The 14,440-nt window shown below is 44.7% G+C and overlaps 1 pseudogene; it reads right to left on the bottom strand.

Moving 5' to 3' along the window:
• Window positions 1-8,230: 8,230 nt before the first annotated feature.
• The window catches only part of LOC144698558 (uncharacterized), a 65,012-nt pseudogene continuing 58,802 nt past the window's right edge, over window positions 8,231-14,440 (bottom strand).

The raw sequence follows: 14,440 nt of genomic DNA, 5'->3' as shown, positions 1-14,440 counted from the left end.
TTTTCAAATTGAGGAAAAGTATACAGTGGGATCACAAGGGGTCGGTCGTCAGACCACTGATTTCTTGATATATATTAATGATTTAGACTTGTGTGTGCAGGGCTGCATTTCAAAATTTGCAAACGACACCAAATTTTCAAGTTGTCTTTACAGTCGGGAGGATGGTGATAAACCTCAAGAGGACATAGACACGATGGTGGAAAGGGCAGACAGGTGGCAGATAAAATTTCATTCAGAGGGTGTGAAATGATTCATTTTGGTAGGAAGAACAAGGAGAGGCTATATAAAATAAAGGATACAAGTGTAAAAAGGTGCAGGAGCAGCGTAATGTGGGGCTTTATGTGCACAAATCATTGAAGATGGCGGGGCAGGCTGAGAAAGCAGTGAATAAAGCATGTGGAATCCTGGGCTTTATGAATACGGGAATAAAGTACAAAATCAACCAAATTAGAATAAACCTGAATAAAACACTGCTTTGGACCCAACTGCAGCATTGTGTCCTATTCTGAGCTTTACGAAGAATGTGAGAGTGTGGAGGAAAGATTCACGAGAGATCGGAACTTCAATTAGGCGAGGTGAAGTTGGTTTGTTATCCTTGGAAGGGGAACCGTTTTCTTGCATCTTTTCTGGACCCTCTGTCTTCACTTCCTTCCGAAATTGTAACCATTCAGTGGCGGTGATGTTAAAAACTTTCTTTCATGGAATGTGGGCAGGGCCAGCATTTGTTGCCCTTGAAGCAAGTGCTTGCCACACCATTTCAGAGGGTATTTAACAGTAGCCACATTTCAGTGTGGATCTGGAGTCACATGTCAGACCAGGTAAGGACAGCAGATTTCCTCCCCGAAAGGACATTAGTGAACCAGGTGGGATTTTATGACAATCGACAATGGCTGAATTGTTGCCCTTATTGAGACTCACTTTCAATTCCAGATTTAATAATTGATTTTAAATCCCACCAGCTGCTGTGGTGGGATTCGATCCCATGTCCCCAGAGCATCAAGCTGGTTTTCTGGATTATTAGTCCAGTAACATTCCCGCTGTGGCACCGTCTCCCCCAATATATATTTTTATTTATTTTTAGCCGACAGTTGAGTATTTGTCAGTATTTTGTTCCATGTGGTTTCTATTCTGAGTTTCAGACAGTTTCTGTGCCAAGTGGACGAGGTGTTTAAAGTTCATTCATTTGCCCCTTTTCCATCTCCAGGTCCGGGAAAGACACAGAGAATAATGTCCCCTCATTAAGTATCTATTGACGAGACTGAGATGGACAATTCCCACTCCCCATCTTTCCGGTGGATAATGGATGTTCTGTTACATTCAGGTTTCTCTATTATTTCATCTCTAATTTTATTGAGTTTTTTTATTTAAATCCCCGAGACCCAGACCCAAGATAACGGCCGCCATCTTTTTTCAGTAGGTAGCAGGGCGCATGCGCGGCCTTGTTGCTGCACCAGTGAGTGGGCGGGGCTTCATGGTCCCGTTTCCCAACAGGGTCCTTGTGCCCGGGAGAGGCAATTATTTAGCGGGGTGACAGGGTTTTAAGCAGCTTTACCCACTCCCAGGCTGCAGGTGATGTTTGCGACCTGGAGGAGTCCATGGGCCTTGTATATGTTCAGAGTGAGAGGCTGCAGCCCCTATGGGGCTGATTCGCAGCCTTTGGTGACACTTCAGCCCCACAATCCTAATCTCTGGTTGCCTAGTGTAGGAGGGGTGGGGAGAGGGGCTGCGGTAAGACAGCGAATCTTTTCCTGTAACTGTTCATGTGCCTGTTTAAAACAGGAATTTGTAGATCCAGGATGGGTGACACACATGGGGGTGGTCACACTGGCTGCCGATCTCTCTTCCGTGGTCTTGTCCATGCCTGACTGTCCCTGGAGACATTCGGTGTCCACCGGTACGCTTGATACCTTCCACATCCAGTGGGCACCTGAGGGTACAGTGTGTCTCACAAGCACTGGAAACAACATTCTGGTTTAGTTATTAAGATTTCCTTTGCTTTTATTGGGACCTTGTTGCTGATTTGAACTTCTATCTGTTTGATTGGACCATATGTTTGGGGAAAGAATGTCCCAAAGTAACTCGAATTGTCTGTTTTGAATTTCTATCCTGTACTTACAGTGATGGTTTTTGTAAACTCCTTTTACTGGGTACAAGAGAGAGATGATTTGCAAATAGGAAACTCAAACCAAATATCACATCAAGATCTGACAGTGTCACTCGATTCACCAGGAAACAAAAAAACATAGAAAATAGAAGCAGGAGTGGGCAATTCGGCCCTTCGAGCCTGCTCCGCCATTCATTATGATCATGGCCGATCATCCAACTCAATAGCCTGCTCCCGCTTTCTCCCCATATCCTTTGATTCCTTTCGCCCCAAGAGCTATATCTAACTCCTTCTGGAAAACACACAATGTTTTGGCCTCAACTACTTTCTGTGGTAACGAATTCCACAAGCTCACCACTCTCTGGGTGAAGAAATTTCTCCTCATCTCAGTCCTAAATGGTCTACCCTGTATCCTCAGGCTGTGACCCCTGGTTCTGGACGCCCCCACCATCGGGAACACTTCTTCCTGCATCTATCCTGTCTAGTCCTGATAGAATTTTCTAGGTTTCCATGAGATCCCTCCTCATTCTTCTGAACTCCGGTGAATATAATCCTAAACGACTCAATCTCTCCTCATATGTCAGTCCCGCCATCCCAGGAATCAGTCTGGTAACCCTTCGCTGCACTCCCTCTATAGCAAGAAAATCCTTCCTCAAACAAGCAGACCAAAACTGCACACAATATTCCAGGTGTGGTCTCACCAAAGCCCTGTATAATTGCAGCAAGACACCCCTGCTCCTGTACTCGAATCCTCTCACTATGAAGGCCAACATACCATTTGCCTGCTTTACCACCTGCAGCACCTGCATGCTTGCCTTCAGGAACTGGTGTACGAGGACACCCACGTCTCGTTGCACATTCCCCTCTCTCAATTTATAGCCATTCAGATAATAATCTGCCTTCCTGTTTTTGCTACCAAAGTGGATAACCTCACATTTATCCACATTATACTGCATCTGCCATGCATTTGCCCACTCACTCAGATTGTCCAAATCACACTGAAGCATCTCTGCATCCTCCTCACAGCTCACCCTCCCACCCAGCTTTGTGTCATCTGCAAATTTGGAGAAATTACATTTAATTCCCTCACCAAAATCCTTAATATATATTGTCAAAGCTGGGGACCCAGCACAGATCCCTGTGGTACCCCACTAGTAACTGCCTGCCATTTGGAAAAAGACCCGTTTATTCCTACTCTTTGTTTCCTGTCTGCCAAACAGTTTTCTATCCATCTCAATACACCATCCCCAATCCCATGTGCTCTAATTTTACACGCTAATCTCTTATGTGGGACTTTGTCGAAAGCTATCTGAAAGTCCAAATAAACCACATCCACTGGCTCCCCCTCATCAACTCTACAAGTTACATCCTCGAAAAATTCCAGTAGATTTGTCAAGCATGATTTCCCTTTCATAAATCCATGTGGACTCTGTCCCATTCTGCCACTGTTTTCCAAGTGCTCAGCTATTGAATCTTTTATAATGGACTCTAGAATTTTCCCTACGACCGACATCAGGCTGACTGGTCTATAATTCCCGACATTGGACTGAATAACATTGATCTTTGACTGTGGAAGGAGAAATATTTGTCTGTTCTGTCTGTGGGAAAAGATTTCAAACATCAGTGTGACTGGAAAAGCACCGAGACACAGACACACCCGAGTGAAAGTGCTCCAGTGAACTGACTGTAGAAGGAGCTTTAACCTGTTACACCAACTGAAAAAAAACATTTCACCATTCACAGCAGGGAGAAGTGTTCTGTCTGTGGACAAGAATTCAACTGATCGTCCAACATGGAGAGACATAGGGACACTGACACCATGGAGAGACCGTGGAAATGTAGGGACTGTGGGTTAGGATTCAGATCCCCATTTGAGCTGGAATCTCATCAGCGCACTCACACTGGGGAGAGGCCGTTCACCTGCACTGACTGTGGGAAGAGATTCACTCAGATAAGTACCCTCACTTCACACCAACTTGTTCACTCTGACAAGAGACCTTTTAAATGTTCTGACTGTGAAAATTGCTTTAATAGCAGAAAGATTCCGCTGACACATCAGCGAGTTCACACTGGGCATAAACCATTCAACTGCACTTCACATCAATGTGTTAACTCTGAAAAGAGACCTTTTAAATGTGCCGACTGTGTGAAAAGCTATAAAAGCAAAATGGATCTGCTGACACACCAGTGAGTACACACTGGAGAAAGGCCATTGACCTGGACGGTGTGTGGGAAGGGGTTCATTCACCCACCCCTCCGGCTGAAACACCAGCGAGTTCACCCTGGAGAGAGACTGTTCACCTGCTCCATGTGTGGGAAGGGATTCAGTCATTCATCTACCCTGCAGACACACCAGTGTATTCACAAGTGACTCCCAGGGTTGGACTCTGCTGTTAATCACATCCAGGACTGAACAATACTCTTTCCGACAGCTGGGCTTTGTTTCTGCTGATGTTAATAATCCCTGTAACTGGGCTGGAGTTTAATATTCTGGATAAAGGTTAAATAAATCAGCTCTGTGTCAAACATTGTCGACATATTAGTCGAGGCATTGAATGCAAGAGCAGGGAGGTTATGATGGAGCAGTATAAAGAATTAGTTAGGCCACATTTGGAGTACTCTGTGCAGTTCTGTTTGCCACACTACAGGAAGGACGTGAATGCACTGGAGAGGGTGCAGAGGAGATTCACTCAGGATGTTGCCTGGGCTGGAACATTTCAGCTATGAAGAGAGACTAGATAGCCTGGGATTGTTTTCCTCAGAGCAGAGAAGGCTGAGGGGGGACCTGATAGAGGTGCACAAAATTATGAGGGGCATAGATAGGGTGGATAGGAAGAATTTTTTCTCTTTAGTGGAGGGGTCAATACTCAGGGGGTATAGATTTAAGGTAAGGGGCAGAAGGTTTCGAGGGGATTTGAGGATTTTCTTTTCACCCAGAGTGTGTGGGCTATCTGGAACCTGCCAGCAAAGCTTACATCCCGAGAATGAATTTTAAAAGAAAGACAACGCTTTCATCCCAGAAATCAACTGAGTGAACCTTCCCTGAAATGCTTCTAATACAACTCTATCCATCCTCAAGATTATCCCATAGCTATGTTATCATAAGGTGCGAATGGTATGAGCTGGAACTTTGTCTTTGTTATTTTTCATTCCATTTGCTAACAGAATCTGCCCCTCCCATCCCCAGATTCAGACAATGATTAACTGAGACTCAGTCTCTAATGGCGGCCTTAAAAGTGGATAAATCCCCAGGCCCAGGTGAAATGAGGAACTCAGTGCCTGAGGGGGTGGTAGAGGCAGGAACCCTCACAACATTTAAGAAGTATTTAGATGAACACTTGAAACACCACAGCTTACAGGACTACGGGCCAAGTGGTGGAAAATGGATGAGAGTAGATGGGCTTTGATGATGACCACTGCAGGAATTCACCAAGGCTCCTTCGACAGCACCATCCAAACCCATGATCACTAACATCTAGAAGAATCATGGCAGCAGATAGATGGGAACACAACCACCTGGAAATTCCCCTCCAAGTCAACCATCATCCTGAATTGGAAATATATTGCCAATCCTTCACTGTCGTTGGTTCAAAATCCTAGAAGTCCCTTCCTAACAGCATTGTGGGTGTAGCTACACCACATGGACTGCAGTGGTTCAAGAAGGCAGCTCATCACCACCTTCTCAAGTGGAACTAGCGGTGGGCAATAAATGCTGGCCCAGCCAGCGAAGCCCATATCCCATGAATGAAGAAGAAAAAACAGGGCATGAGTGATTATTGTGGCCAGTAGAATGAAACAACGTTTTAAATTATCAATACAGTAAGACCTATTCCAGATAAAAATCGTCTCTCAAACATTCAGGAAAGAATTAAACACCTTGAACATATCAAAGTGAGTCAAATTAATTTGAAGAAGGAAATAGAATCTGGATTTAGAAAATATCCACGAAGAGGATGTAGGTTAACAGAGAGCTGAAGAATCTTTAAAGTCTGTGCATGAACTTTTGTTTGAACCAGGTGTAATTACAACATGTCAATAATTTAGAATTGTGTGGGATGATCAGCAGATGGGGAGGATGAATCTAAGTCGATAGTTATCACATTTTAGTGGAAAAGTTTTGACATTTATTCTTGGTGGCAGCTCAAGTGTTTGTGTAGCTGATTCTGATCATTCTAGTAGCTTTAGTATGTTATCTACAGTTTGTCATCAAGAAATTAGGAAAACAAGCTCGTAGCTTAGAAATAGTGAGGTTAGTCAGAAATCAGTTGTGAGAAGTCAGAAAGGATATTCCCTTCTCAAGGTGGAGAGATCTGTGAGAAATAATTGTCTAATTAACTTTATAAAATCTTCAGAAATTTAATGAACATTACAGAAATAGTTCTCTCTCTATCTTCCTTGTTTAGGAAGAAAGATTCCTGGGTTGATAAACATAGGACAACGTACCCTTATGATAACTCATCGGGATGGTCTCAGTAGTTAGGGGATGGAATTTATAGTGGTGATTGAAGACAATGGCTTTTGTCTTCAATTTTTAATTGGAGGAAATTTCTGCTCATCCAGTACTGGATGTGGGATAAGCAGTTTGATAATTTAGTAACAGTGGAGGAATGGAGAGGGATGGTGGTGAGGTAGAGCTGGGAGTTGTCAGTGTACATGTGTAAAGTAACACGGTGCTTTTGGATGACGTCACCTAGTCGTAGCATGGAGATGGGAAATAGGAGGGGGCAAAGATAGATCCTGCTTTTAGGATGGGTCAGGATGGTGGATTAAAAGGTGAGAGGGACAGTACCAGAAGAGAGAGACAAATCTGTGAATAATATCAGCTAACATGGAGAAGTTGGGTGATCAGTAGATCAGTGAGAGTGGGGTCAGTACAGCAGAAAGTGAGTCTCATGGACAAGATGAGCACTGAGAGGACATGAGGGGAGATGGGAGAGAAACTGGAGAAAATGTGGGTTCAGGGTTCAGACAGTTTGTCCCGGTGGGCTAGTGGAAGGGAGGGAAGCATCAGAGGCAGCTGATTGGATTTTCTCAATCTTAGTGACAAAGAAGCTCCATGGGCAGAATTTTGCCCTTGGCGTGCGGGCTTGGCGGGGGTGAGTGGGGCAGTCGGGAAGCTGACCACTGCCTGCAATCAGGCCCGGAAGGCAATTTCATGCTGGGGGCCAATTAAGGCCTGTGCTGTGTGAAACGTGAGCAGCAGTGCTCAGCGCTGCCTGTGCGGGCGGGGGGAGGAGTGCGAGCTGGGCGAGTGTGACCTTTGTGCATGCACGTGAGAGCGAGCTACATAATCTCCCTGAAGCAGAGAGCTGTCTCAGGGAGATGGATTGACTTGAAAAAATATAGACATAAATATTTTTTACAGGTTATGAAACATGTCCCCTCATGTCACTCTGTCACATGAGCAGGAAGATGTTCTGAATTAATAAGATAAAAGCAAAATACTGCAGAGCAGTACTGCTTCAAGGTAGGCATTCCTGGAAGAGAGTGGCAGTGAATTAAATAAGATAAAAGCAAAATACTTTTGCAAAAAAGCAAAACTCTGTTTGTCTCTCCAGAGATGCTGTCAGACCTGCTAAGTTTTTCCAGCATTTTCCGTTTTTGTTTCATGCTTTGAATTCAAGTGTAAAATTTGATTTGCTTCAGGTGACCTCGTCCCGCCCGTGGATGAGGTTTCCTGAAAAAGGTAAAGGCCGCTTGGCCTTTTCGCCCGCCCGCCAACCATTAGGTTCGATGGGCAGCGTAAATTTGAATTTAATTAACTTCTTAGTGGCCTTACAGGTTTCTTAATTGTTCGTGAAATATTGCAGGACTGCGCGATGACGTCGGGACTCTCGCCCACCGAGCGTAATTTTCTGCCCCATGAGCTCCTCACACTTGTTGTTGGAGGTGAGGATGGAGGAGATGGGGGTGAGGAAGACCCCTTCAAAGGGAACTAACTTGTGTCTGAGAGATTAAAAACACTTGACACATGGTGAGTTTAACACAAAGATGATTTATTTGACTTTTATCCAGGATATTACTCCCTATAACTGACCTGGAGTTTATTAACATCAGCAGAAAGAGACTCCCATGAGCATGGTTCAGTCTTGGATGTAATTTCACAGCAAACTCCAATCACTGCAGTTACTTGTGAACTTGCTGGTGTCTCAGCAGATGGTATAAGCGAGTGAATCCCATCCCACACCCGGAACATGTGAACGGCCTCTCCCCAGTGTGAACCCGCTGGTGTGTCAGCAGATGGGATGAAAGAGTGAATCCTTTCCCACACATGGAGCAGATGAACGGCCTCTCCCCAGTGTGAACCCACTGGTGTGTCAGCAGATGGGATGACTGAGTGAATCCCTTCCCACACACAGAGCAGGTGAATGGTCTCTCCCCAGTGTGAACTCGCTGGTGTGTTAGCAGGCTGGATGACTGAGTGAATCCCTTCCCACACTTGGAGCAGGTGAAAGGTCTCTCCCCAGTGTGAATTCGCTGGTGTTCAGTGAGTTGAGATGATCGCCTGAACCCAGTCCCACAGTGAGAGCACCTGAACGGTCTCTCGTCAGTGTGAACACGTTGATGGTGCATCAGTTCACCAGAACTTTTATAGCATTTCCCACAGTCTGGGCTTTTAAAAGGTCTCTCATCAGAGTGAACACATTGATGGGACATCAGATTCCCAGGATTTTTATAGCATTTCCCACAGTATGGACATTGAAAAGGCCTCTCCCCAGTGTGAACTCGCTGGTGCATCAGTAGGTTGGATGAGGTAGTGAAGCCCTTCCCACACTGGGAGCAGGTGAATGGTCTCTCCCCAGTGTGAACTCGCTGGTGTTCAGTGAGTTCAGATGATCGTCTGAACCCAATCCCACAGTGAGAGCACCTGAATGGTCTCTCATCAGTGTGAACACAGTGATGACGCATCAGTTCCTCAGAACTTTTAGAGCACTTCCCACAGTCTGAGCATTTAAAAGGCCTCTTATCAGTGTGAACTCGCTGGTGTGTCTTCAGGCTGGATGACTGACTGAATCCTTTCCCACACTCGGAGCTGGTGAACGGCCTCTCCCCAGTGTGAGTGCACCGATGAGTTTCCAGCTCAAATGGGTATCTGAATTCCTTTCCACAATCCTCACATTTCCTTGGTATCTCTCCATTGTGAACGGTGCCTTTTCCTTCCATGATCAAAATCCGATGATATTCAGTTTACGATAAATTGTGCGACTCCGTCAGGTCCTGATGTGATGTTTGATTTCAGTTTCCCGACTGCAAATCCTCCCCTTCTAATACCCTGTGAAATTGATTTAAAACAGAAAAAAGGGAGTGAGAGAGAACCCACAAAAACACAAAGGCAGGTTGTGTAATTGAGCTGAATGAATCTGGGAATTTGTGGGGCCGGCACGAGGAAAAAGTGACCATGAAAACTGCTGGATTGTCATAAAAACCCAACTGGTTCACTAATGTCCTTCAGGGAAGGGAATCTGCCACCCGGTCTGGGCCTACACAAGGCTCTGGCCTACAAGGAAGCAGAGGGAGAGAGAGGTGGGAGAGGCAGGGGGTGAAGGGATATCTACAACACAACAAGAACTATGACAAAGTCTCCAGAAATCTCAACCTCCACCACCTAAAGGACCAGGGTAGCAGGTGTATGTGAACACCATCACCTCCAAGATCCTGTCCTAGTCACACACTATCCTGACTTGTCTGGATGAACAGAAATTTCCTCCATTTCAATATTAGGAAGACTGAAGTCATTGTCTTCAGTCCCCGCTACAAACTCCACTCCCTGACCACCGGCTCCATCCTTCTCCCTGACAACTGAGGCTGAACCAGGCTGTTCATAGGGACATAGGAGCAGGAGTAGGCCATTCAGCCCTTTGAGCCTGCTCCAACATTCAATCTGATCAAAATATTTTTCCCACACTATCCGCATATCCCTGTATGTAATTGCTCAATCTGTCATCCATTCCTTTGTTCCCTCTAGACGTAACTATCCTAACGCACTCCCAGCTGGCCTCCCACATTCAGCCTCCCTGTAATCCAAAACTCTGCTCACTTGCACCAAGTCTTATTCACCCCTGTACTCACTGACTTACAAGAGCTCTGGGTTAAGGAGAACCTCAATTTCAAATTTCTCATTCTTGTTTTCAAATCCCTCCATGGTCTCTCCCTCCCTACCTCTGTAATCTCCTCCAGCCTCACAGCCCTTCGAGATATATTTGCTTCTCTAATTCCGACCTGCTCAGCATTCCTGATTTTAACTGCTCCACCTTTTGTGTCTCCCCCAGCAGCTGCCAAGGCCACAAGCTCTGGAATTTCCCGCCTAAACTTCTCCACCTCACTTTCCTCCTTAAAACCTACCTCTTTGAGTAAAACTTTGTTCATCTGCCCTGATATCTCTTCATGTGGCTCAGTGTCAAATGTTGTTTTCTAACACTCCTGTACATTTAATTACACAATAGAATGAATTAATTACCATTTCAGGTTGGGCAGAATTTGATGGTTAACATAGGCGCCAAAGTGAATGAGAAATGGACTACAGCTCAGGAAAAAACAATTCCTCAAAGGTACTGTGGGAAGATAAAGCTGGTGAGCCAGCAGCACATGGTCAGGGGATGGGCAGCAGTGGAAACCTCATTTAGACACAGTTGACAGAAGGAACATTAAAATCCTAAACATAATTAAAATACACTCATAATTAGAGACAGAGAAAGTTAGACAATGGCAGAGAGGTGATCAGGAAGGGCAGAGGTGAAACAGAGCAATAGATGGACATGGATTCAGATCCACAGTAAAGGACTCGCACCAGTCCCAGAGACATGAAACCTCTCACAGATAACAGAGCACAGCACTAAAAGCTCTAAACTGTGGATGAATAGTCAAGAATACTCAACTCTGAAACAATTTCAGTTTTTAAATATAAACTCTCCTGCTGGAGCCTATCAGAAGCACTGGAGTCAGAGAAAAATCTCCCAGTTGAGGAAATATCCAGGGAGCGGGATGATGTCACGGTGTAATTGTCGATGTGCGATGATGTCACAGTGTAATTGTCGATGTGTGATGATGTCACAGACATGGACACAGAACATCTGGGTCTGTGCAAACCAGTGATCACCACACATTATGAAGGATGGGAGGGTCCTTGAGAGGGTGCAGAGGAGATTTACCAGATTGGGTCGAGGGATGAGGGATTTTAGTTGTAAGGTTAGTTTGGAGAAACTGGTGTTGTTCTCCTTGGAGCAAAGTAAGTTGAGGGGAGATTTTATGGAGGTGCATAAGTTTATGTTAGGTTGAGATAAGGTAGATAAAGATGTTCACATTAGTTGATCATAAAAGAATTACAGACACAGGTTTAAGATTTGAGGCAAGATCAACGAGGAAAGGAATTTACAGAGTGAGTGGTTGAATGAGCTGGAACACAATGCTTACAGTCAGAGGCCAATAATATTCAGATCCTGATGAATCGAGTGACACTGTTAGATCTTGATGTGATGTTTGGTTTGAGCTTTCCGTTTGCAAATCCTTCCCATTTTACATCCTGTAAAAAGAGTATTAAAAAAATCCATCACTGTCAGCCCAGGATAGAAATTGCGAAGAGACAGACATTGGTTTGAGTTTACTGTATGTAAATCCTCTCCTTCTAACCCCCTGTAAATGGAGTTTCCAAAAACCATCCCTGTCAATCCAGGATAGAAATTCAAAACATTGTCTCCTCCTGCCACCTGGACCAGTATGGCCGCGCATGCGCCCTGCTGCACAGCCGCTCCCCCGGGCCGAGCAGAGGGATATTCAGCTATTTCCGGTCTGTTTGCTGCAAACGCGGGACCGGTAGTTTCCTATTAAGCGTCTGGGGCCTGTACCAAGTGTTTATGAAGCCTCCTTGCGCACTCCGCTGGCTCCATTCCTCCCGCTCACCCACCCACAACTCTGTTATTCTGCTGCAGTCGCCGTTTTTTCACCCACTCGCTGCCGCTCTGCTCACAGGATAGCACTGCGCATGCTCAGACAGGAATCCACAATGCGCAGGTGCCAACCACACCCGCAATGCGCATGCTTATCTCTCTGGGGCTCTGGATAGAGCACATTCTCTCCCGCTGTGAATGCTAGGTGACAGATCCGCCATTAGAAGCCGATACTGTTGCATATAAAATTATTTTTGATGATCCGATGATGACTAAAGATTTAGGGTCAAGATATAAAATTATTAAATCAATTGAGGCAATAAAGTACACACGCCTCTACCATACTCCTGACCTGGGTGTAATTAACAGCAGAACAAACCCCTACAGTTAGATGTCAATTCACTGGATTCTTAGCAGGTGAGGTGAATAAGTTATTTTTCTTTCCACACACTGAACATTTAAACTCCGTCTTGCCAGTAAGAATGTGCCTATTGCGGATTAAATCTTTTGAACTTTTAAAGCCTCTGGTGACTGGTGGCCAAACTTTGCACACATGAACTACCAGAATTTTCTCCATCAGATGTGACTGCTGCTGTGTCAACTCATCAGATGATCGAATGAATCATTTCCACATTCAGCTGGTGAATGATGTTTTCAGTGTGTGACTTTACCCAGGAGTGTGAAGCTCAGACTTGGATCTCAAATCCTTCTTGAAATGAGTTCTACATTCTCATCCAAGGAAAAGATGCTGTAAATCTGAAATAAAAACAGGACATTTTGGAATTCGAAACAGGCCTGATAGCGTCAGTGGAGCGACACATATTTTTCCTTTCAGGCCTGTGACTTTTCAGCAGAACTGTACTGAGTCAGTGCACAGACCTGAAAACATAACTCTGACTCTCAATCCAATGAAATTTCCAGATATGCCAAGTACTTCTATCATTTTCAGCCTTTCTTTCTGGTCAAAGACGTTGCTTCTGAAATGGACATTGGATTTATTGGTGACTAAGTTATATTGATTCTTGTCTGTCTGCAAGTGGAAACATCTTCCAAACACTTTTCTGACATTAACAGCTTCGATCAAGTCATCCCTCACCCTGTTTTCCAGAGAACCTGTTGAACCTTTTGAATCGTTCTTGAAGTTATAACTTTTCAGTTCTGGCATCACTCCACTAAATATTTCTTGCACCTTTAACAGGGCTTCTGGATAAACATAATGGTATGGAGATGGAGCGTCCCTTTCAAAATAGGCACTTTTATCATGAGCCTGTTGTGTACCTTCTTGCAGTACATCGACTGAACAACATAAACTCATCCCAGCTCCGCTTTCTTCACATTGAAATCCAGTGTGAAAATATTAACAGTTTCAAAGCTTAACAAGGTGCACAAGATTGGAAGGAGAGTCTGGCTGTGGATAATTGACACTGTGCACATTCCTGTAATCAGTATCTCGGACAATCAGGAAAATGAGCTCCTGTCAACCCATCCCGACTCAAAGCCTCGTGTCTTACATTCCCTGTCCCTGCTTACCAGGGAAAAATTAGGTTCGTGAACTGACTTTGCCTGCATCAAGCAATTAATTGACCTGGGAGTTTAACGGGCACATGGAGCTGGAGGCGAGGCAGGGATAGAAGCAGAAACAGCTGCAGCATGGAAGCGTTTAGAATTTGACGTGCGTCAGTTACTTTCAGTGATGAATGTCAGCCGTGTGTTCCGTTGTCAGTTTCACAGGAACCGCAGTGATGAGGTTGGTGTGTTTTGGAAATTGCAAGTTGTACATGAGCAGTTTGAACAGCAGGTCGAACACGTGCCAGCTCAAATTTTATTTAGGGGTATGTATGCGGTGTTTCATTTTTACAGGAAGGACGAGGAGGGACAGGATCGATATAAATTGCTGTGGGAAAAAGGTGGGATTATGAAATTAGTTAAATTGCTCTTCCAGAGAGCCGACACGGACACGATGGACCGAATTTACTCCTTTTCTGCTGTAGGCATTTATGATTCTATGCCAACAACATTAAACTGTGCAGAGGACCAGTCATCGTGGCCAAGTGGTTAAGGCGTTGGAGTCCAAATCCATTGGGGTTTTCCGCTTCCCATTTTCCCTGCTTTTAACTCGCTGTCTACAGAGTTAATTATCATTTAAATTGAATCTAATCCAACCAAACATTCGAGAGTTTTCATATTTACGTTCATTAACGAAAACAGTCATGAAACTAGCACTGGAACATAGAACAAAAACAGAACCAGGTTGGTGTCATTCTTGCTTCCCTAAAGGACATTAGTGAACCAGATGAGTTCTTATGACAATCGTTCCATGGTCACCGTTAGACTTTCAATTCTATGTGGGATTCCAACCCTGGCCCCCAATGGATTACCCTGATTACTCTGGATTACTAGCCCAGTGACAATACCAATAAGCCACCACCTCCCTGAGTCTTCATTCTTTCTC

The sequence above is a fragment of the Cetorhinus maximus genome, chromosome 23 (assembly GCF_964194155.1).
Source record: "Cetorhinus maximus chromosome 23, sCetMax3.hap1.1, whole genome shotgun sequence".
In the NCBI taxonomy this organism is placed as follows: domain Eukaryota; kingdom Metazoa; phylum Chordata; class Chondrichthyes; order Lamniformes; family Cetorhinidae; genus Cetorhinus; species Cetorhinus maximus.
Note: the sequence above shows the minus strand (reverse complement) of the source record. Positions and strands in the feature narration are given on the sequence as shown.